Source organism: Coptis chinensis, chromosome 3 (genome assembly GCF_015680905.1).
Source record: "Coptis chinensis isolate HL-2020 chromosome 3, ASM1568090v1, whole genome shotgun sequence".
NCBI lineage: Eukaryota > Viridiplantae > Streptophyta > Magnoliopsida > Ranunculales > Ranunculaceae > Coptis > Coptis chinensis.
In genome coordinates, this window is record NC_141458.1 from 45,729,888 (window position 1) to 45,753,273 (window position 23,386).

A 23,386-nucleotide genomic window follows, 5' to 3' on the forward strand; every position below is an offset into this window, starting at 1 on the left:
ATGGTAGGATGCGAAGGAACCTCCTCTCTTTGGAGAGAGAAATGAGGGAAATGCTTAAATGGGAGTTAAGGTTAGTTTTTATTTCAGTTAGTGTCTGCTTATGTCCTAAGCAATTTGTTTCTCATTAACCCCATAACGGGTGAAACTCTTATAGAGTTGCTTCGGTTTTTCTTTTCTATATTAGTATGTTTAACCTGGTTTTGCATATGTTTTAGAATTTCACGCGTTTCTATGGTATTTCTCTACCCTATTTATTTAAATACTTTGAGGACAAAGCATGCTTCTTGTTTTTTTGGGGGGGGGGGGGGGGCATAGAAACACGTGTAATTAAGGCATCTGTTAGGATATAGATATGTATAATATGCACTTGTTTTCTAGTTAAAAATTTAAAAAAATTTAAAAATATATATATATATATATATAGATACACATATTAATAAAAAGTTTATGCTATACACTTAGGAATATTGGTATTGTTTTCCTTCTCTAGGCCCTTGATAATCTAGAAATCTCACGTAGCTTTTGCATTAGAATAGTTTTTAGAAACTTAGGCTAATATGTAGGTAATAATCATTGCATCTATCTATAAATATGTTACATGAGTATCTATGATTGTTGGCAGTAAGTTTCTGAAATCTAGGCTAGAGTACTTATTCTACAAATCCTGTGAGAATATATCCTAAAACCTTAGTAGAGTGAACATTTGAGAAATGACACAAGGGAGAAGTAAAATCCGGATAGAGAAATCACACGTCCACTTGCTTGATTACTATACCATATCCTTAGCGAGAATTTAGGCCCTTTTTGGATCGATATAGCCAGAAATTTAAACCTATGAATTATTTTCTGCTAGTCGCCCATCTGAGCCTTTCTTTAGCCTTTCATAAACCACAAATTCTTTACCCTGTTACAAAACAAAAAAAAAAAAAAAAAAAAAAAAAAATCAACCTACCCAATTCTTTGAATAAGTCTGAGAATAGAAATGAAGAATACAAAAGAGAAGAACCTTTGAAATCAAGGATTCGTTAGTCATTTTAGATAAGAATAGTAAGTTTCCATCCAAATAAAATAAAATAAAATAATAAAAGAAAATAAAGAGTTAGAACTCCAAAAATAGAATCAAGGAGTCAAAAGCCAAAGAAAAAGAAAAAAATATGGCTAAGGATGGAAACAAAGTGTAGAAACAAAAGAAAAGAACAAGGGTTTCTTTAGTTACATAATATGAAGCCTCTATTATCTTAGACTTGTCATTTTTGAATATCCATTTCCTTCCTTCTTAAACCATCTCCTAATCCCCACAACACCTAATAAAGACCTCTAGCTCAATTAGGAATAGGTTAGTGTGATAGTAAGTGGCAGATGAGTTTGATCGACTCCGGCTTCCTTGTGTGTCATTGAGATTGTAAGGTAAAGTGTGCCCACTGCAGACACTGGAGTAGTGAAACTTGAGCGGAAAAATCAGAGTGGTTTTTGTCTTGACATTTATGTGAGGACCTACTTAAGGATGCTATTCCGAGTTTTCAAAAATGGACCTCCTAGTTCATCTCATAGTATTACTCATTATATATATGTTTATTTGTAGATGATTGATTATTATGCATATATTAGCTTAGGTTTCGACTTGATTATTCTGTATTCATTGCTAGTGAGATGTATAGATAATTGAGACAAAGATAAGGAAACAATAGTTTTATTTCTGAGTCGTTGTAGTATAGATGAAGTTTGTGAGTACCTTCATTGGAAAACTCTCATGAGGCTATAACTTGTCCACTAGGGAATTCCTAGTGGTTTAAGGCCTTCTTGCATATGGTCAATGCAATCGCACTCGGCAAAATGAGATTAGTTAGGACTCCACTTTTGTTCACTTATGCTAATTTCTCATATTTGCTTGAGGACAAGAAAAATGCTGTTTGGGGGTGGTTTGATAAGAGCCCAAAACTGTAGTTTTAACCCCTTAACAATAATACTTTTAGACCAATTATGCGAGTAATAAATAAGAGTTAATGCTAATTACGTAATTTTATGTATTCCAGGCCTTGAAGTAAATTATATGCAGAAATGTGCCACTTTGGCGATATAAAGGAGCAAGGGTTGGTTGCTAAGAAGTTCTGTGATTAAAGGCCAAGACGGGCATAAAAAGCACACAAAAATCAGCAGAACTTCCGAAGACCGTATCTTTGGACTCAGGCCTCAGAATTGAGCGTACCTTTTGTCAAAACGACCGACTCGGAAAGGGCTTCCCAATGGTCTAAATCTTGACCCAATCAGAGGTACATAAGTGGACGAAAAGCTTGTTGAAGTGAAAGCCAGCTGAAAAGGCCCTGTGGACTAAAGAAATTGGGCTTTGGGCTCTATTTTTCCGGCCCAAAACATGGACCCTCAGCCCATGCATGAAAATGTGGATCTGGTCTCCTCCATTTACACATACAAGACTTAGCTCTTAAGTATCAATTAGCTTAGGATAGAAAGTAGCCATTAGAGTAGCCATTAAAGCTTAGTTCTAGATCTAGTTTTTCAATTAATTAATTAGTTGTTATTCTTGTTTTAATTTTAGTATTGAATCATTGTTTGTCATTCATTAGATAAATAAAATAGTTAGTTCTTAATAATTTGATTTTGTTATTTAAAATTTCTTAGATCTAATTTCAATTCTTAGTCGTTAATGATTTCTTAGTTGTTTATTTATATTTCAATTATTGTTTAGTTGAATTTAATAAAGTTAGAATCTTTATATTATGTCTTATTCAATTTCATATGGAAATGATAGTTTGATGAATCAAGGCTAAACCTCCATTAGATGGCTTTGATGAAGCCTTGATGAAAACTTGATTGTGTAGTATAGAATCATTGTAAGAGTCTATTCCACTCTAGAAGGTCGTTGATTCTCCATGAGAATGGGTTGGACGTCCTCACATGTTAGTTATGAATTGGTAGAGATACCATGTATAATTAGGGATTAGAATGACCAATTCTTACCATAAGAACGTAAGAATTGGATTACAACAATCTATGTTAGTTTCTTAAGTTGGATTTAAGGTGGATTCAATTCCCCCCTAATTCTTATTCTAGATTCAAACTTTAGTATTCCGTAGCATTTCGTAATATAATTTGTAAGACTCTCATTGACTTTGGTGGGATTGATAGTCGTAGGAAACTTGAATGCTAAAGAACTAGGAATGGAACGAATCTTCTATTCCAACTCTACTTCAATAATATCGAGAGTAGAAATCTTTGATAATTACGAGTATAGTTCAGTTTTAGTTTTACTTGCATTTAGAGTTTCATCGCTTTATACATTAGTAAAACTATTCATTTTATTGTTATCAATACACTTATAAAATGGACCCTTTCTTTCCCTTCTTACAAGAACACTAGAACAATACCTTAGTAGAGGAGAAGTAATGACTAAATCGAGCTTCTTTACAAGTCCAGATTGATTAACATGTTTACGCAGATTGTTAACTTGTAACATTACCACAAATCTTGTTGAATCTCCATTCATGGCAAAAGCAACATAAAAATAAACCTACAGAAGATAAATATTACCTGCTGCCAACCCAAAGGAGTAAGGTGCGCATGAAAGAGTTCTTCAAACATGTAAGCTTCATGGTTCTTCTCTCCTTCTACATTGTGGATCCCCTGTGCATGCCTCACCTATATATTTATTTTCATAAGACAGGGAGAAATGTGGAACCAATATAAAGTTAGGATCATATGGAAAGAAAGGGTAGTATTAGAAACAAACCAAGTGCAAAGTTTTGGGTTCGGTGCAATGGAAACAATGTATTTCATTGCCTAATATTCCACTTGTCATAGCATTCCAGCACACCACATCTTCAACATAACATATCAAAAACTCGTTTCGCAGAAACGAGATCTTTCCCATTAGCATACATATGAATCAAAGAACTCTGTATATAATAATCACATTCCAAACCAAGTTTCATAACATGTGTATAAACCAAAACACCATTTCGGAACAATGCCGACTTATTACAAGCTTTAATAACAAAAGGGTACATAAAATTATTTGGTTTCAAACCTTTCCTCAAAATACCAACATACAATGTAATAGCTTCAAGTGGTTTGTTATATAAAACAAGACCTCTAGTAAGTGTATTACATGTAAAAATATCTGGGTTTTGAACTTGGTTAAAAACAATATTAGCATAGTCTAAGTTTTCATGACTTGATATTGCTAAAAATGATATTAGTTTTGTTGTTGCTGAACGTGATTCATAAGGTGAGAAAAAACTTTCTTGGGTGATGATTTGTTTCAACTGTTTCATGTTCTTGCATGTGTCTAAAATATTTCAATTTAAATGAATATCTCAAAATATGTGTTTTATAAGTAAAATCCATATTTTGGAGCAAGCTAATTTACAATGTAAAATGTTATAAAAGACAATGAGTATAATCAAAGAGTTAACTATGTTTACAGATATAACTTAGCTTCAGATCGCAATAGAACAATCACACAAATGGGAAACAAATTCTCAAAGTAATGCAATAATGTTAAAAAGAAAGGACAAGCCTAGAAGGTGCTAGATGTATACCTGCCAATCACTTTTAGCATGAGACTGCCGCAAGTAAAACCAATGGCATAACACCATTGCAGTCGCTATTGTCAACTGAGGTCTGCAACATAAAGCATCGCTTAAACTCACTGAGAATTAAACTTGGTATATATACTTGAAGCGAAAAGGCTTACACTTGCAACTTATTTCCCAAGTCCTGGACGAAATAACATTATAAACTCCTCACATGTGTTTCTTTGTTTAATTCAATACCATCCATTCTTGATAGAGACTAAATCCGTGCCTACTATTTTGAAATACTTGAAATTCAAAATAGATATGCCGTGTATTTCTAAAAAGTGTTTCATCTTGACAAGTGCTCCTAGTAATTGGTTAAAAGGGAAAATAGAAGGGGAGTGTTTCATCTGAATCAACTTATTAAACAGACCCAAAAGCCTCATCAAGTCTAAGGGTTCTTGATTTACATCTGTCTCGTACAAAACACAAGAAAGAGGAAGTAGTAGCAGTGTTGGAATGGAAAAGTGAAGGAAAAATTGTTACTAGCTTATTATGTTGGCTGATAAGGTTATATACTAAAAGCATTACTTTTGTATTAACTCTAATTCTTTATTTTTTGAATGAGAATCATATGGGCAAATGTTATGCATATTATATATGTTATTAGTTATATGCATGTGTCTAATACTTTATGTTGTAGATGATATGGTGTGGACACACAGAAGATCATATCATCAATACTTTATAAAGTATAAGTAATCGTTCACAACCTAGATGGATTTGGACAAACCATTGGTACAGTTGTAATATAATCTGGTATTAGTCTATCTTGACTATAGGATTACACTAGTACACTTTGTGTGTATTGAACAGGACCAAGTGAGGTTGTTTCTCCTTATACTGACTATATAAGAGAACAAACGCCTCTGTTATTATGGATGTTTGTCCTCCTAATCTAGATATAATAACGGGCACTTACGTGCACTGTACATTACTTTAAATCATCAGTGAGTGAGATTCATTGGTGAATTAACAAACTCGATAGATTGGGTAATGACATTGTATGTAAGGTGTGATATTGATTATAGAAGAAATCCGTGTCCCGCAAGAAGTCGGGTTGATGATGTCCCCTTGAGGAGCTCAAAAATATTGTCATGTAAACCCTGCAGGTGGATTTATTCCGACATGACAATGAGGTTGAGTGGTACTACTCAAGGACATAAAAATTTGATTAGTTGTCAGTAACTTGACTTAATCAACGGACATTTGATATCTTAAACACGGGGAGATCAATGAGCATATAATATGGAGCCCATAAACGCTGACACGTAATTTGGGATTAGGGCGGCAGGCAACAATGGCCTTTAGTGGAATAAGCCATTTGTTGACGGACTTGGGCCGTGTGTTCGGGGTGAACATGGAAAGCCCAAAGCTCGTCAGGAGGCCCAACCCTAATTTCTCCTCATGGTCCCTGTTGTAGCCTATAAATAGAATACTCTTTCTCTCTGGTCAAAATTCACTATTCACTGGTTCTGAAAAAGAGGCAAGAAAAGTAGATTTGAATTCATTTATGATCTTGAGAGAAAGAAGGGGGTTGGTAGATCATTGTCCACACAACGTCCAATCTATTCTAAAGGAATACAACAGAAGATCAAGGGGTTGATTGTTGATTCAGATTCATAAAGCTTGGATTCTCAGAGTTATCAAAACCGGATTCTCAAAGGTATGTTTTCCAATGACAAATCGTGGACAACCATTGATTCCGCTGCGTGTGGTTTTCGCGGTTTGTAGAAATAGTCATTCTGAAATAACGGTTCCTACATTGGCAACCCAACAATCCAAGAACACATGCTGCTCTTCTCCACATCGCCATTTCAATTAGCAGCAAACCCACTTACTCACTTGAGCAAAGGCTATTTTCACCACTTTGTTTTCATTTTTGTTTTTTCATTTATTTGACAAAATCCGATCATTAACTAATCCAACAAATCATAGCAAATCGAGAAATCATAAAACTAATTAATTAACTTTAATAAGATCATTAGATAAATTTAACAAATCTATTACAACAACAAACATGAAGGAAATGAAAGACAAAAGAGAGATTGGATAATAAACCTACAACATCATAAACAAGAACACGAACTGGATCTTTCGCCATTGATTTGAGCAGTGAGTGTGTGCGGGCAGAAAGAGAGGGAGGAGACTGGAGAGTGTAGCGTCGGTGAGAGAGACAGAGGAGAGAAAGTAAAGTTATGTTTTATATTCCCAAGTCTTTAATTTGCAACACTTCTCACACGATTCTTAAGCGTTAACAATTAATTCCTAAAATTCACCAAAATAAAGCAACGCTTTATAACATTGCTAACGCTTATATAGTGTTGGTAACTTGATAATGGTAAATAACCGTTGCAAAACAAAAAAGGTCCGTGTTGCAAATATCCTATTATGGTGTAGTGTTTATGATAAGTGGTCTAAAATTCTCCATATCCTGAAAAAGGCAATAAAAATTATGAGTTGTCTTTTCGTTAAGCGTAAGACGGGCTGTAATACAGTAATATAAGGGTAATAAAACACATATTTAGGAGCTGATCACTACTCCTAAATAGCATCTTGCTTGTTCTCAAGCAAGGATGAGAGAAAAAAACTAAGATCACAAATGAGTGATTTATTATAAGTTATACTAATCTCATTTCATAGAGTGCGATTGCATTAACCATATGCAACAAGGCCTTAAACCATTTTGAATTCCCTAGTGGACGAGCTTTAAGCCTCGTGAGAGTTTTCTAGTGAAGGTACTCACAAACTTTTTCTATTTAGTACAAATGTCTTGTTTCCTTATTTATTCTCAGAAGTTCATACATCTCATTAGCAGAGAATACGAACAAGATCCTTTGAACTTAGAATAACATATGTACAGTAATTTAATTATCTAAAGATAAATGTGCAAAACATGACCAATAAAATGCAAAAGCAGAATTGTTTCCAAGACTTTTAGAGAGCATCCTTAAGGTGGGTTCTCACAGGTTTATATTGCAATCATAACTCTCTAATAGATTCACTTAAGGTTCGTTCTCTCAAGGGCAGCGGACACTAATATTCCTCACATACTCAAATGACGTCCAAAGAACCGCGATTGATCACGCTTGCCACTTACTATCACACCATCCTATTCCTAATCGAGCTAGAGGTTTTTTTATTAGCAGTTACGGGGGTGATGGTTTAGAAAGAAAAAAGAAGGGAAAAACAAAATCTGATAAGTTGAGAAACTGGGTTTTCAAGATACTTGTAGTCAGAGAAGAACCTCGTTTGTTCTTTTGATTCCGAATTGTGATACATTATTTTAGCCCTTTGGCTTTGTGACTCCATATGATTGTGAATTTTTGGGAGTTCTAACTTTGCTTTTGTTTCTTATATCATCTCTTTTTTATTTTGAACTTTAGGGAGATTCGATTTTTTGACTCCTTAGATTTTTTGGAGTTTTGGTTTTTGATGGGTCTTTCTTTTTTTTTTTTTTTTTTTTTTTTTTTGAAGAAAATAACTGTTCTATTTTTGTACAAGGTCTTCTACTTTTTTTTTTTCCGATATCCATCCAGTTTTCAACTTCTCAACTGGGTAAGCTTTTTATTGTGTGTTGTAATGGATTAGGAATTTTTGGTGAAGAATAAAAAGGCTTTCAGAAAAAGGTGAAGGCTCAAGAGGGGTAACTAGAGGAAAACTATCTTTTTGGGTTTTTAACGATTATTTGGCTATATCAATCTGAAAAGAGCCTAAATTCTCTCTTAGGATATGGCGTGGTGATCAAGTAAGTGGACGTGTGGTCTTTCTATGTAGACATCGTTTGTGTCATCACTCAATAATCATTCAGATTATGTTTTTGGCTAGATTCTCACAGTATGTGGAACTTAATTGTTCTAACCTTAGCTTCGGAAACTCACTGCTATATATACAAAGAAATGCTGATGCATGCCATTCATTAAAAGATGCAGAAACTATTGTACGTTTATTAGATTAAGTACGAAGAATGAATCTTTACTCTATTGTTATAAAGAGACTTCTAAACTTTTTATTCATCATAGAAAAATGAAACAAAACTTTTTAATACTAAACGAAAAAATATTTTTGGTCTTTTTCGAGAAAAAATTTAGAAAGGAAAAAATATAATATTATATCTACTATATAAAAAATGCATAGTTTTTGCAAAATGTTACTATACCACCCCCAAATAGAACTATGCTTTGTCCTCAAAGTATGAAGAGATAAGGAAAGATATTACCATAGAAACATAAGCAAAAATGACGATACACTTGTATTATGTTCTTCATGATGAAAATACGCAACCCCCAAATAAGTTTGGGGCGTGGGTTGTTTGATATAGAACGATAAATACATGATTTATTATACTAGGGATATTTATTCTACTATTAAATCTTTTTGGGTTTTTTGTATTTTTTTTTGAAAGCATATATGAAATGCATGAAAGAAAAATATAATTTTTTTTCATAATGTATCTATTTTACCTTCTACTCATATACCAAATTCCACAAGAAAACAAACCAAAACAAACAAGCATATAATATTAAAAATATAATTGAACTTATATTAATGTCATACACGTAAGAAAGAAAAAGAGAAAAATAAATATATCCAACTATATGGACACTAGGGAAATGCCTAGAATTCGTGTGTGACTCGTCTTGACGTCGAGAAGATCCTTCTCCTTGATAACGTCGGGTCCTAGCATGTCTATCACTACGCGGGAGCATGCCTCTAATGCTCTGCAGTGTTCTAGTGACTCTGTGCTGAAAATCACTGCTCCTGCTGGAAGGACCGTTGCTCCTCTCTAAGTGTTTGTTGTTCCGCTATAATGCTCCCCTAAGTTTCCCTAAGCTAGTGGAGATACGAATACAGAATTTGCTAACCGCCATTGAGGAAGTGAATTCCATCCATGGGTTGAGTGAACTGTCTAGTGGCATCTTCAGCGAAGTAATCCACTTTCTCAGTCGGGCATGCTTGCTCAGCGGATCTGGCTTCAGGTGGAAGCCATAACTTCTGGATGCAATGCGCATATATAGGACTTGTGGTAGCGTCCTTGACCACCACTAGAGCGTCTGTGTCCTGGAACCCCCAGTGCTGCATGATCCTGGTGACCAACACTGGTAAAGGAGCAGTAGACTTCTTCGGTTTGCAGAGTTGCTCAAAGATAAAGTAGACGATGCAGAAGTTATTCTTCTATTTTGAAGAATCCATAAAAGATGAAGCATTGCCTTACCTATATCCGAAGGCTTGGCTGCGCCTAGCAGGTTTTAGGCTATCCACTGAGATACTACCAGCTAGTTCCTTCACAACGAACTCTGAAAATCGCAGTGAGACTTGGGGTTTTTCACCCCGAGAGAATTGTCTTTACCATCATCACGTCGATGGTCTTATTATATGGGGACTATTCCGTATGAACATAAGCCTTTAGAGGAATCCCCATAACTCCACTCACCACCGCCTTGGTGAGCTCCAGCGAGCGACCATCCTTGAATACCGTGATGCAGTCATCCTCCCCTCTAAGCATGCAGTTATAAAATGAAATAGTAAGAGAGGGAGAATACGCCCACCTTCCAACAAAACCAAGGGTTCCCAACCTATTCTTCTAATCTCAACCTTGGAGTGCACTTCAAATAGATCGAAATTGGAGAGATTTTGAAAATTTTGCTCCTGCACGATGTTAAGATTTCGAGTCATTTAGAGTAGGGATTGATAAAATTGGGGTTTTGAGTTGGAATGAGGGTTGAAAATGGAGCAGGCCGTAAAAATTTGGAGTGGTGGTGTTATGGGGTGCGGTCGCGGTCGTAAGTGTATGAGGGGCGGTCGTGAGCTGGTGTGGGAGGCTAAGATTAGGGATTTTGTGAGGAAGAAGAAGGGAGGACGGGTGGTCACATGGGTTAAATAGTTTGATGGCACGTGCGTTTTTAATGAAATTGAAATTTTGTCCTAAGCCCAAATGAAATCAAGAAATTCCGATATTGTCCTAAGTGCCTTGCCAACTTCAAGAGTTGATCCGCGTTTTGTTACTCGTCCGATCTTGACCTGTGAGATACCAAAATGATCAGCATAAAAAAGGGAACGTAATGGTATAGAGTACACTCACATCCAACGGTGGATGAAAATAGATGATGGAAAGAACTGTAAAGGAGCTGTAGAGAAATATGTACAGATAACAGAAAAAAAATTTAATTAACTTTTTTGGGTTTTAAATAAGTTTGACTAAAATTTTAAAAAGGTGGGTCATTTTAAGTCAGATCCCCAAGACTTGAAAGTTTTTGAAAACTTGATTCAATCCCAACCAGATGGCTGGATTACTCTCTTAGACCGAGCATATTGTAATGGAGGATAACATGTGTTGACTTTATAAACATAATTATTATGAGGTCGAAGACCAGGGCAAGTTGGTGTTTGACAGTTCAAGCACCAGCTTTCTCTCATAGCTCGTCTCTTACGTGCGTATGAACTCTTACCTAAACCAGGAATGATTTTCGGTATATGTGTTCATATCTTAAGTTGCAGTTCTCTAGGAAGTACTTGTACACGATCATTAGAACTTATCCATCTAGTCTTGCTAGGTGGAGGGTTTTTGTTTACTACAAAATACATTTTTGAAAAGTTTTTCCGAAAAAAGAGAGATTGAGAAAGGAAAAAAAAAGAAATTTTTTTTTTTGAAAATTTTGTACAAGTTTGAGTCTTTTAATGTTAGATTCTTGAGACAAAATAGAGAGGTATCGGCAAAAGATAGAATTAAACAGAGGATAATATCACTTTAGATTACTCTATTTGTTTAATTCTCGTTTGGAGACGCCTCGTTTTTTTTTCTCAATCAAAATATATCTCTAACCATATTGAGGTTTTGTCAAAAAGATAAAATTATACGTTAATCTGGTATCATTTTGGTTACTCTGGGGCGTATAACTTTTAATTTTATATCATCTAGTTTTGAAAACTATGGAGAGATGTTTTAAGAAACTCATACTCAAAAGTTGTGATTCTAGATGCTACTATTTGAAAACAAACCATAACAGATAATCTTAGGCAACTTTCGTGTCGGCTCTGTGGCGAACTAAATCTAGACAGACAGAGCTTCAGCTACGTGAGTTGGGGGATTTATTGTTCAAGACATGAAATGTCCTGACCCGTGTGAATAACTTGGTGATATAGGCAACCCTTAGTAAGCAAAGCTAATCTCAAACTACCCCTAGATTGCGTTGTTCTATGGGTTGGTATGTGTAAAATCCATTGCCCGTTTTGAAAAATCACTTAACTATTGATATATCGAGAATATATCATTAACAGAATAAAGAAAAAAAACATTTTTGTAAAATAAATGTAAAATAAAGAAAAGAAAATTTGTGTACTCGCTCCACAAGTTCACACTTACTCCAACGATGAGTAAAAAGTGTTTTACAAAGAATATGCGAGATATACTATGGACTAAGGCTCCGGCACTTACAACCACACCCTCCAAGTGGAGAGGTCCAGTTATCTTATTGATGTATCCCCTTAAAGCAAAAGATGGAATGGAATGGGAAAGGAATACATCGGAAAAAACGATTCAATCCTCATAGATGGGATCTTAGAGAAAGATTTCTTCAACATCCGTAGACCGTAATTCATGAAAATGTTTGAGGCACTGACCATTGACTTTAAGGGTATTGTTCTCCTTATGGTTCTTTAAACTAATAGTCCTATTAGGGGTGAGTTCAATTATATTAAAAGGACCAGTCTATCAAGTATTCAGTTTTCCTGGAAAAAGATGCACTCTAGAGTTATAAAGCAACACTTCAGTTTTCATAAAATATGCTTGTCATGAATCCTTTTCATGTTGGTTTTGTAATATTTTGAAAGGTTATAAGCATCATTTTGAATCTCTTCAAGCTCGTTCATTTGTAGTTTATGCTTTTCACTTATTGCATCGAGATTATAATTAAGGGTTTTTATTACCCACAGGGCACGATGCTCTAGTTCAACTAGCAGATGACAAGGTTTTCCAAAGACAAGCCTATAGGGGGACATCCCTATAGGTGTTTTAAAAGCGGTTTTGTATGCCCATAGTGCATCGTTCAGACAGAGAGACCATTCTTTTCTATTTGGATTAACTGTTTTCTCCAAAATATGCTTAATCTCTTGATTAGATACTTCTATTTGACCATTTGTTTGAGGATGGTATGGAGTTGCAACCTTGTGGGTTACTCTATATTTTTTCTTGATATGTTCAAAAACTCGATTGCAAAAATGTGATCCACTATCACTGATGGTGTCTTTCGGAACACCAAATCTTGAAAAAATGTTTTATCTTATGAACTCGATGACTATTTTGTTAGCATTGTTACGACATGGTATGACCTCAATCCATTTAGATACATAGTCTACAGTTACTAGGATGTAGATGAAACCATTAGAAGTTGGGAAAGGTCCCATGAAATCAATGCCCCAAACGTCGAAAATCTAGATATGAGAATGGGATTTAAGGGCATCATATTACGTGCAGAAATACGACCGAGATGTTGGCAATGAGCACATGCTTTGCAATGAATAAATGCATCACGAAAGAGTGTTGACCAACAGAATCTACATTGTAAGACCTTAGTTGTAGGTTTATTGGCACTAAAATGCCTTCCCCAAGCCTGCTCATAGGAAAAGGAAAGAATAACAGATTGTTCCCATTCTAGAATTCATTGTCGTATGATATGATCTGGGTAGTATTTGAAAAGGTATGGGTCATCCCAATGATAGTACTTTACTTGAGCCAGGAACTTCTTCCTCTAATTTCTATTCCACAATGGTGGAGTCTCTTCAGTCACCAGATAATTTACAATATCAGCATACCAGGGTGCAGAAAGGATCGCGTAAAGGTGGTTATTAGAAAAAGAATCTAAAATGGGCTCGGAATCACTGTCACTATCATCAGTTAACCTAGACAGGTGGTCAGCTACTACGTTTTCAACTCTTTTTTTTATCTTTTATCTCCAAAGTGAATTCTTGCAGGAGGAGAATCCATTGGATCAACCTCTGCTTAGCATCCTTCTTCGCGAGAAGGTATCTAAGTGTTGCATGATCAGTGTAGATTAAGGTTTTTAAACCTATCAAATAAGGACAAAATTTGTCTAAAGCATAGACAATGGCTAAGAATTCATTTTAGTGGTCGAATAATTCTGCTGAGCCTCATTTAGTGTCTTACTTGCATAGTAAACAACTATAGGTCCCTTATCATGTTTTTGAATTAGAACAACGCCAACAGCATAGTCGCTGGCGTCACACATGAGCTCAAACGGTTTTGACCAATCAAGAGGTTGAATTATAGGTGTAGTTATTAAAGTGGCTTTCAACTTTTCAAAGGCCTGCATGTATTCTGAGTTAAACTCAAAGGGTGCATCTTTAGAATATTAGTTAATGGCTTAGCAATTTTTGAGAAATCTTGGATTAATCTTCGAGAAAATCCAGCATAGCCTAAGAAAGCTCGTTTGTCATGGATGTTCTATGGAATAGGTAGAGTAGAAATTTTGTCTATTTTAGCTTTATCTACTGTTATACCATTTTTAGACATAATATGACCTAACACTATTCCCTTTTTTACCACGAAGTAACACTTTTCCCAATTAAGGATCAGATTCTTTTCTTGACAATGCGCCAATACTTTGGACTGGTTGGATAAGCAATCGTCAAAAGCATCTCCATAGAGGACAAAATCATCCATAAAAACTTCCATGAATCTCTCCACCATATCACTGAAAATGTGTAACATGCAGTGTTGAAATGTGGTATGTGCATTGCAGAGACCGAAGGGATTATGTGCATAAGCATACGTTCCTAAAGGGCAAGTGAAGGTAGTCTTTTCTTGATCTGCTTAATCAATTAAAATATGAGAGTACCTTGAATACCCATCCAAGAAACAGTAATAAGCATGTCCTGCGAAATGTTCAAGCATCTGATCTACAAATGGCAGGGGAAAATGATCTTTCCTTGTGACGGCATTTAGCTTCCGATAATCAATACAATTCCTCCACATGATGGGAACACGTGGTGGAATTAACTCTCCTTCCTCATTACGGACCATTGTAATCCCATATTTCTTTGGCACCACATGAATAAGGTTGACCCATTCGTTGTCAGATATGGGGTAAATGATTCCAGCATCCAGTAATCTTAGGATCTCCGCGCTTACTACCTCTTTTATAGTTGGGTTTAACCGGCACTGTGGCTCTCTAGACTTCTTGGCATTCTGTTCCAGGTGAATCCGGTGGGTGTAAATCTTTGGATCAATTCCTTTTATATCATCAAGAGACCAACCAATGGCAGAACGATGTTCTTGAATCACTCTAATTAAGTGATTTTTTTCTTCTTTTGACAATTGGGATGAAATGTTGATGGGATGTGTACCATCGGTATCAAGATAGATATATTTTAGGTCATGAGGGAGAGGCTTAAGGGTAGGAGTAGGTGTTGTGGGTAACAATGTCTCTACAAGATTCTGTTCTTCCATTGAAAATACCTGGGCTGGTGATGTCTCTTCATGTTCAAGTAACTCATCATCTAAAATGCATAAGGGAACTGATTCCAAAGTTACCGAGGTATCTTCTTTATACTGATCCATATCAAACTCTGAATCTCTGAAGGATAAGAACTGATGCACCTCATTTTCTGGGAAAGTCCAATCACAATACTCTTGCACTACACTGTTTATCATACTAACTTCGTCATCCAACTCTTCTTCCATCTGCTGTTGCATCATCTTGAAAATATTGACTTCTACTGAAAGATTCCCAAAAGATATGGTCATAGATCTATTACGGCAATTTATGAGGGCGTTGGCAATTGCCAAGAATGGGTGCCCTAGAATGACGGGTATGGCATCATAAGGTACTTCAGTGTCGAGAATGACAAAATCAACGAGGTAGTAAAAATTCTTAACCTTGACAAGCATATTTTCCACCACTCCTTTTGGGTATTTGATGGATCGGTTGGCTAATTGTAAAGTCATGGTGTTAGGTGTATGCTCGTGGAAACCGAGTTGTTTAAATAGGTAGTATGGAAGGAGGTTAACACTTGCTCCAAGATCGAGCAAGACAGTGGCAATATACTTGTCTCCTATAGTGCAAGGAATGGTAGGAAGACCAGGATCTTTATATTTGATGATTCCGTTGGTCTCTGTGAGGGATGGAAATTGCTCTGTAAGGAAGGCATCTTTTGGAATGTTAGTTTTCCTTTTGTTGGTGCACATATCCTTAAGAAACTTGGCAAGTTTGGGTAAATGTTTGATGTCATCGAGAAAGGGCAGATTTATGGTCAAACTCTTGAATGTTTCTCTGATCTCATCAAAATGTTCATCCTCCTTGGCAAGGTGTCTTTGGTCTGTATTGTTTAATGGGTTAGGTGGAGGAATTGATGATTTAGGGACGGGAACATTAACAGGGATATGTTAGGGTATTTAGTTTTCAATTTCTGGTTCTGGTACCAGAACGGTTACTTCTATAAGTGTAGGGTCTTCTGGTAAGACTACTTTGTTGTCAACAGTTTTCCCAGATCGCAAGGTTGTGCCAGCCCTAATCTCTTAGGTTTTAAGGTATTTAACTTTTTGGCTTGGCAATGCACTTCTTTGGGTTTATCTTGGGTTAACAAGTTCTGCGATTGTTGCATGGATGCCAGGATTTGGGTTTGTTGTTACATGACACATAACATTATTTCGATGGGCTTATCTGTTTGGACACTAGTTGATGGTGTAATGGGAACTAAGTGTCTTTGGTTGTTGACAGGTGGGTTTTGATAGTTCTGGTTAAACTGGGATGGAACCAATGCTCTGTTCTGATTGTTATAAGTACCTTGTCCTTGTCTTTGTCTGAAGGTATTTGTTGGTTTGTTAAAACATGGTAGTGTTTGAAAGCACATACTTCTTCTGGCTGAAGTGATGATAGGTTTGTGATCAAGGGACATGTGACATCTATATGATTTAAGCTTAGATAGAAATTGCATGGTGAGGTATTTATGTTCATGACAGGATGAGTGGTTTGGTCTTTTTGTTTGGTCGTGATGGCATCTATCTTTCTTGTGAGGGTTTCGATTAAGGTTTTAATTTCTAAATCTGATTTCACCTCAAAAATACCACTAGCCTTAGATGTACTAGGTTGGGTTGTTATGGAATTGTTTATGTCACCCCAATGGGTACTCTTTTCAACTTGGTTTTCAAGAAATGTTAAGGCTTCAGTTGCACCTCTATCCAAAAAATAACCATTACTCATGATGTCGAGGGTTACTTTGTGTTCTGGGAGAAGGCCTTTCAAGAAACAATGGACAAGAGTGGATTTTTCTAGTTTATGGTGAGGACATGAATGGAGTAGGTTAGAGAATCTATCCCATGCTTCAAAAAATGTCTCACTCGGACTCTGTCTGAAGAACTGTATCTAACTTCTTCTCTCTTCTATTTTCTTCGGCAGAAAGTACTTCTTCATGAAGGAGAACACAACTTTTTTCTCGTGTATCAAAAAAGTCGGCCTTTTGTGAAAGAAGCCAAGCATGACTCTTACTAGCTAGAGTAAAAGGAAACACTCGTAGCTTAACCTAATCGTTGGTAATGCCCGGATGATGAAAAGTATTACATACATATTTCATGTATCCGGCGTAGATGCTCGTACGGTAACTCGTGTTCTAACCCGTAGAAGATGGGTAGAAGATTGAACACGTTTGGTGAAATACAAAAATCACTTGTGAGCGGTGTGAGTCATACACAAGATGGAGGCCCATCTTGCAACAGTGTGTAGAAGTTGGAGAGAGGCTCTTCAGCTTGCACTACTTAGTCAGCCATCTTATGAGATGGATGACTAGAAACAGGAGATTGTCTAGGGCGACGAGCTCTCTTATGTGAGTAAGTTTTATTCTTGTTAATACTAGAAGTGCTTGAACGTAGTATCATACACTTTTAGCAAGACCCCAAAACTATCCTAACATGCGCAAACGGTGCAATATATGCTCAAGAATTCAAAATTCATTTTTGCAAGTATGGAGTTTTGAAAACTTTGCTTTTTGTCTATATTTTACTATACCCTGTTCAGAGGAACTGTTGTGCGTGAGACTAGGATGACTCTACTACATGTCTCAGAAAAGTAGGTAGTCACTTCACCAAGTGGTGTACTACCAAGAATCTCACTCACGATGAATCTGGGGGAGGGGAGTGAGAAAGGTAGTTGGTCCACCAGAATCTGGTAACATATTACTCTAAATCCTCGTGGCTATATTTTTGTCATTTTCTGGAGGAGCGTGACTACTTTGGGCTTTAGTTGATTGATTTTAATTAATTTTTTTTGGTCTAGGGCTTCCAAGAATCAAGCAACGTCCAATTTACCTACATTAGGTAATGACTTCCCAATGGTTGTTATGTGGTTCGGGTTCAGCCTTATGCGTGTATGTAAATTGTAGTGCGGAAAATAAATGTCAAACAATCACATAAGCTTCAAGTATCCTCTTACTTGGGCTTTTAGGGAATTTACCTCTCAAGCCGTGCTTACACGCTACTTGAGGAGAAGGCGACATCGGTTGTTGCGTGATCTGAGAATCAGGCCCAACCTTTTGAGCTTTACCCTGTTTTAAGTTACAATAAAGGCCCACTTAAAAAGCCCACAAGTTGGGTTTTTGACAATTTATACAACTTTGCCTTAAAGGGTTCAAACTTAAAACTAACTAATATTATACTAATCTAATTAACTAGTTTTAGATTAATAACCTAGATTAACTAGAGTCAAATGGACTTAGAGTGTTAATTACCAAGTTGATTCAAAGTGTGTAAGATATGATCCACAACTTGCCTCACACACTAGAACTTCCCAAGGTAATTAAAACTCTAATCCCTTGGTAAGTATATAACTTAAACCAAGTTTAACTCATGTTCATCATAATAAATCAATCAAAAACCAATTTTTCCTAATTTTCTTTTCGTTTTTCTTTTTATCTCTAACTATTACAATTAAGTTCCACTGTTTTATCCTACTCTATTACAAAATATGAGCTCAGTCTGTTTATCAAAACCAACTGAGCTACAGAAAAACTGGACACACTTCTTTAGAGGTGAACTCGTGATCGCCCCCCACAAAGCTCGTGGTCGCCCTCCGGTGCTGGTGAACGTGGGTCGTTCTTTTAGTGTGTCTTCAGCTCCTTTCCAGCTTTGTTGTATAGTAACCTGATTTGTAAGAAAGTAGATCATTACTGAGAAACAATAAAATAAAATGACAAAAAATTGAAAAATAGAAATGGAGAGATGAGAATGATGCTCCTTTCTTAGATTCTCAACCAATTAGTCTCACTCATTCAATCCATGACGGTGGTGCCATTTAAAGCTTTAGATAGTGGTAGTAACTTCAAAAGAGTTTGTTTTTAGAAGTGAGGTTCATCGTAAATTGTTTAGAGTTTGAGTGAAGCAGATGTGAAGAAGAAAGGTAGACTCTTGTATGGATTAGACTGGTTCTAAGCTAATGAAAACTTGAAAGCTTTGATTGTTTGTATTGAAATGACTTGAAAAAATTGAATGGAAGATTGAAACAAACATTAAATAAGAACAACAAGATGAGATTGAAGATTGAAATAAAAACAAGTAAATAAGATTGAAGATTGAAATAAGAACAAGTAAATAACAAGTTTGGATTGAAATGAAATAAAACAAACAAGAAAGTAAAAACATGAATTGAAAAACTAGACAAAAAATTAAACAAACCAAATGGTTTGTGTAGGGGAAATTCCAAGTATCCCCTGATCTTCCTCTGTGCCTTGTGATATTGATTCCTTTACTGAATAGAGAAGGGATGAGATGATGGTGAGTTTATGGTTGAACCGTCTGACGGCTACCTACATATCTCCTTTGCTCTATTAGAGAATCAAACCCTATTTTATGTAGTTCCTAAAAGAGAATCCCTATGGTTTATATAGGAAGGGTGACGAGACTCCTTGGGTTAGGGCTGTCCTCACCGCTTGTGAGTTCCCTTCCATCTTTGGACTCTACCTTCCTATTAGGATTCCTCTTCTTATGGAACTCTGAATCTAGACCATATCTTGTGAGAGGCAAGTTTCCTTGTTGATCATAATGTCTCATCGTGTATGGGAAGATTATATCTAAAAGGTAACTCCTAAGATATGTCATCACGATTCCTTCCTTATCATCAAAGATTGCCATCTTCACTTTCCTTATGTTCAGGAACTATCTATATCAGTTCCTAACGACTGGGGTAACTGTTATGTTTGAAGGTGGTCAGTCATGTGCCTAGCATATGTCCACTAAACACTTGTGCTAAGCACGAGATCACTTATTCACAGAACTGATCCGATGGTCCTCGTCTCATTATGGCCATCTATAGTCTTAGGCAATTTCCCATACACGTGTTATCTATTCAGTGATGGGAAATCCCCCCTACAGTTTGGATCCTAAAAGAATGGATGGTTTCTCTCTCCCTTGCTTTTAGCGTATATACCCCTACTTTTGCCCTTTACAGATTTTCCCTAGTCCATTATAAACTAGACACCTCACACTTCACTTTTTCTTTTGCTTTTGCTTTTTGGTTTCTTCTTGACCAAGGTTGGTTTAGGGAGAAAGTCATCATATTTTGAGATAAGGGCCTCCATCTCTGGTCTTCTAATTTGAGGGCCTTGACTTTTGACTTTTACCATTCACTTTGACTTTTTTAACACTTTTCTATAGCAGCTTCTAGTCTTCATAATAAGCATGATTAAGGTTCCTTTTGGTGCTAAGACGCAGCTTTTATGATAAGTGGTCTAAAATACTCCTTAACCTGAAAAAGGTAGTAAAAACTATGAGTTGTCTTTTCGTTAAGCGTAAGAGAGATTGTAATGCAGCAATATACAGGTAATAAAATAAGCATTTGGGAGTTGATCACCACCCCCAAATAGCATCTTGCTTGTCCTCAACCAAGGATGAGAGAAAAAAAACTAAGATCATAAATGAGTGATTTATTATAAGTTATACTAATCTCGGTTCGCAGAGTGCGATTGCATTGACCATATACAAGAAGGCCTTAAACAACTAGGAATTCCCTAGTGGATGAGCTTTATGCATCATGAGAGGTTTCTAGTGAAAGTACTCACAAACTTCTTCTACTTAGTACAAAAGGTCCTGTTTCCTTATTTATTCTCTCAAGTTCATACATCTCATTAGCGGTGAATAAGGACAAGCTCCTTTGAGCTTAGAATAACATATATACAGTAATTTAATCATCTAAAGATAAATGCGCAAAACTTAAGCAATAAAATGCAAAAGCAGAGTTGTTTCCGAGGCTTTTGGAGAGCTACCTTAAGGTGGGTTCTCACAGGGGTGTGTTTCAATCATAACTCCCTGGTATATTCACTCAAGGTTCATTCTCTCAAATGCAGCGGGCACTGATATTCCTCGCATACTTAAATGACGTCCAAAGAAACTAGGCTCGATTGATCAAGCTTGCCACTTATTATCACACCATCCTATTCCTAATCGAGCTAGAGGTCTTTAATTAGGAGTTACAGGGCTAAGGTTATGGTTTAGAAAGAAAAAGGAAGGGAAAAACAAAATCTGACAAGTTGAGAAACTGGGTCTTTAAGATACTTGTAACCAGAGAAGAACCTCGTTTTATTCTTTTGCTTCCGAATTGTGACACATTGTTTTAGCCCTTTAGCTTTGTAACTCCATATGATTTTGAATTTTGGGAGTTCTAACTTTGCTTTTGTTTCTTTTTATTTCTGATATTGTCACCTTTTGATTTTGAACTTTTGGGAGATTCAATTTTTGACTCCTTTGAATTTTTTTGGAGTTTTGGTTTTTGATGGGTCTTTCTTTTCTTCTCTTTTTTTTTTCTTTTCTTTTTGAAGCAAAAAACTGTTCTGTTTTTGTACAAGGTCTTTTCTTCTCTTTTTCTGATATCCATCTAGTTTTCAACTTTTTAGCTAGGTAAGCTTTTTATTGTGTGTTGTAATGGGTTAGGAATTTTTGGTGAAGAATAAAAAGGCTTTTAGAAAGGTTGAAGGCTCAAGAGGGGTAACCAAAAGAAAACTATTTTTTTGGGTTTTTAATGATTATTTGGCTATATCGATAAAAAAAGGGCCTAAATTCCCTCTTAGGATATGGCGTGGTGATCAAGCAAGAGGACGTGTGGTCTTTCTATCCGGATATCCTTTGTGTCATCACTAAATAATCATTCAAATGAGGCTTTTGGCTAGATTCTCACAAGATATGAAACTTAATTATTTTAACCTTGGCTTCGAAAACTCACTGCTATATACAACAAATACTGATGCATGTTATTCATGAAAATATGCAGAAACTATTGTACGTATATTAGTCTAAGTACGAAGAACAAGTCCTTACTCTATTACTATAATGAGACTTCTAAGGAAACAAGACTTTTTAATACTAAACAGAAAAATATTTTTGGTCTTTTTCGAAAATATTTTTAGAAAGGAAGAAATATACTATTATATCTACTATATAGAAAATGTCTAGTTTTTGCAAAATGTTACTATACCAACCCCAAATAGAACTATGCTTTGTCCTCAAAGTATGAAGAGATAAGGAAAGATATTACCATAGAAACATGAGCAAAAATGGCGATACACCTGTATTCTTCTTCATGATGAAAATACGCCACCCCCAAATATGTTTGGGTTGTGGGTTGTTTGATATAGAACGAGAAATACATGGTTTATTATACTAAGGATATTTATTCTACTATAAAATCTTTTTGGGTTTTTGTATTTTTGAAAACATATATGAAATGCATGAAAGAAAAATGGAAAATTTTGGCATGATATATCTGTTTTACCTTCTACTCATATACCAAATTCCCCAAGAGAAAAAAACAAAATAAAACAAGCAAATAATATTAAGCATAAAGTTAAACTTATACTAGTCATACATGATAAACAGTAATTTCAGGTTTTTGTCCTTTAAGTCCGAAGTCTAAAGTCCAAAGTTCTTAAACGTCCAATTAGTCAAGTTACCTTACTCACGTGGGTTTGTAGGATAGGTCGAGTAAGGGATCGTCCATACCATAGGGCTCAACAAGGTTCACAACTGGATTTACAGCTTTTAGTGAGTAGGATTTTAGGTTATTTCTCAAGTTTAGATAAATTAACGGTAATGCAAGTAATAATGCAAAAATATTCAAGATAAAAATCGTTATTATGAGTAGGAAGGAAACTAATGCAAGAATAAAAAAGCTAAAACTCAAGTCTAAGGTCTCCCTCTCATATATATATATATATATATATATATATATATATCCCTCTTGGTCTCCGTAAAGCCCCCTCATTTATTTCCCCTTTTGGCATTATCTCTCCCCAAAACACCCAAACCTTGTTTTATAGGTTTTGTCCTTTTGTCCCATAATAATCCAAACTTTTTTTTTTTTTTATGGTTTTGTTGTTTTCCTTTTTACAAATCAATTCATGCATTGATTTGTTTTGTCTTTTCTTCCTGCAAGGTGGCACACAATTGTTTTGCCACTTGTTATGCATAATGACTCATCATGTCTTATGAGCCCGCAGAGTGGGTCCACGTGCTATTACTTATTATCAGAGGAGCCGGGTTGAGAATTCACATCTATTACTTATTATCACACCACCCTACTCCTAATTGAGCTAGAGGTCTTATTTAGGTGTTATGGGGCTTAGGTGGAAGTGTAGAAGAAAATGACATGAAAAATTCAAAAATGATAAATATGAGAGAATAAGGTCTTCGAGATATTTATACTAGAGAAATCCTTATTTTCTTTCCTGATTCTAACATGAGTTTCCATACTTCCCTTTTTTAAGCTTTTGTATTCCCTTTTGATTTGATTTTGGGGGAA